At 42.0% G+C, this 2016-nt stretch overlaps 1 non-coding gene across 1 annotated transcript; it reads right to left on the bottom strand.

The window, feature by feature from the left end:
- Positions 1-319: 319 nt before the first annotated feature.
- Positions 320-391, bottom strand: TRNAC-GCA. Its single transcript has one exon. It is a non-coding gene; the product is annotated as a tRNA-Cys (tRNA).
- Positions 392-2016: the final 1625 nt, after the last annotated feature.

The following is a 2016-nucleotide window of genomic DNA, read 5'->3' as shown; positions in this document are numbered from 1 at the left end:
CTTATCTGGCATTTTAGTTTTCTGAGCCAGAGACAGTACCCTGTCTTCTATCAAGACTGAGACAATTGTGAATTCCCAAAACGGAGTTCAGAAAGTTCAGATGCTGGACAAAGAAAAAAAGGTAAATGTTTACCTCAAGACCTATGAGAACTGACCCAACCTTGGAGAAATAAGATTTCTCTAGAGCTGCAGGTGTCAGCGGAGGCTTTTTAAAGACCCGACCTGCCTCTTTTCTTTCTTCCTTGCAGGCTGACTCAATGTGATGGGAAAAGCCGAGAGGAGAACATTGTGTTCACTGGGTAAAATAAAGGACTTGGGCAGGGGGCACCCAGATTCGAACTGGGGACCTCTTGATCTGCAGTCAAATGCTCTACCCCTGAGCTATACCCCCACTTGCTTACCTGTCTCTAATAAGCACTCTAAACCTGTAGAGCCACACCTTAGCTGTCAGCACCTCCAGAGGGTTCTTGCTGGTGCTCTGCCTTCATACACCCTGCAAACTGATGCCCTTCCTACTATGCCACCCGCCACCTTACATAGTTGATTGTCACCTCTACTCATAACAGGCATCCTTCCTTCACTCAGTCCCTGGCTGAAGGCACCTGCATTGAAATCATCAATGTATGCAGCTAGAACATCCTTCAGACTCACCTAGAAGACCAGGACTCAGAATTGGCTACCCAACGGAGCCTCTGAGGTTGGGGCCAGGTGGGCAGTGCTGGGCAAAAGTAAAAGTTCTTGGGACCCACTCGAGAACCCGTAAACCAGACTCTCTGGGAAGGGGACACGGGACAATGTGTTCTTCTAACAAGCTCCCAATGAGTCTGACTCACAGACAGTTTGGGAGCTATTAATTTAATCTGTGCCATTCTTAGTATGGATCTTAAAAAAATGACAGTAATTAAAATCAGGCCCAAACAAAACATTCCTGATTGATGACCTGGTCACAACGAGAATCCACATTTATGCTTAAGCCCCTCTTTGTACTAAGTCCTCTGGGCAGGAGATGACTGGTCCCCTTTATCTCTCCTCTTCTTCCCCCTTATTCTCTACTTGCGAATCCTTCTACATGTCAGCTGAAAGAAGTAACCGGAAGGAAAGATGCCATCCATGGCAAAGTGATGAAGTACGAATGAGAGAGATTATGGTCACTGCAGCATTGACACAGGACAGAGTGGACATGCGGTAAGAGCAAAAGCAATTGCCAACAAGTGACACGTCAGTCAGGGACTACTCGATATGTAGTCAAATAAACGCTCTGCGCCTGAACGAGATCCCCCATCTACGTAGCCTTTCCTGGGTAGCTCCATTTCACCTGTGCTGTCCCACCCAAGGATCCAATGTGTATTGTAATTTCTCCCAATTTCTGCCGAACTGGTAGGAACTTCATTTAGACAGATCTCTCCCTGGCTTTCAAAAGATAAAGATATCTAAAAAGCAACCTGTAAAAAAAAAAAAAAAAATTCAAATTCTACAATTGATAGCTGACTCATCGACATGGTATGGTCGATGATATTCAGATGACAATGGGAAGATTTTTATAGTGCTGACAGAAAATAGTGTCCCAACTAGAATTCTATACAACAGTAATTACTTTAAATGCAAATTTATCAAAAACTCCAATTAAAATATAAGATTTCAGACCGAATGAGAAAATACTATTAGCTACCTATATGAACCTTGCCTTAAACATAGGGACCCATAAACGTGGAGAGCGAAAGTATAAATAAAGATGTACTATACAAATACTATACAAAAAGGTTGAGGTAGCAATATTCGTATGATGAAAAATAAGCTTTAAGTCAGTAGGCATTTCTACAGGTTAAAGGGATATTTTTAAATGATATAGAAGTCATTCCATCAGGAAGCTGGATTACAATTCTAAATCTAAATGCGCCCAATAACATAGTGTCAAAATACCTAAAACAAAAATGGACAGAACTAAAAGAAGAAATAGGCAAATCCTTAATCATAGTGAAAGATTCCAACACAACTTTTTCCAGAGCTGATAGAACA

Source organism: Pteropus vampyrus, unplaced genomic scaffold (genome assembly GCF_000151845.1).
Source record: "Pteropus vampyrus isolate Shadow unplaced genomic scaffold, Pvam_2.0 Scaffold9514, whole genome shotgun sequence".
NCBI lineage: Eukaryota > Metazoa > Chordata > Mammalia > Chiroptera > Pteropodidae > Pteropus > Pteropus vampyrus.
The sequence above is the reverse complement of the archived record's forward strand: the minus strand, read 5'-3'. Positions and strand labels throughout refer to the sequence as shown.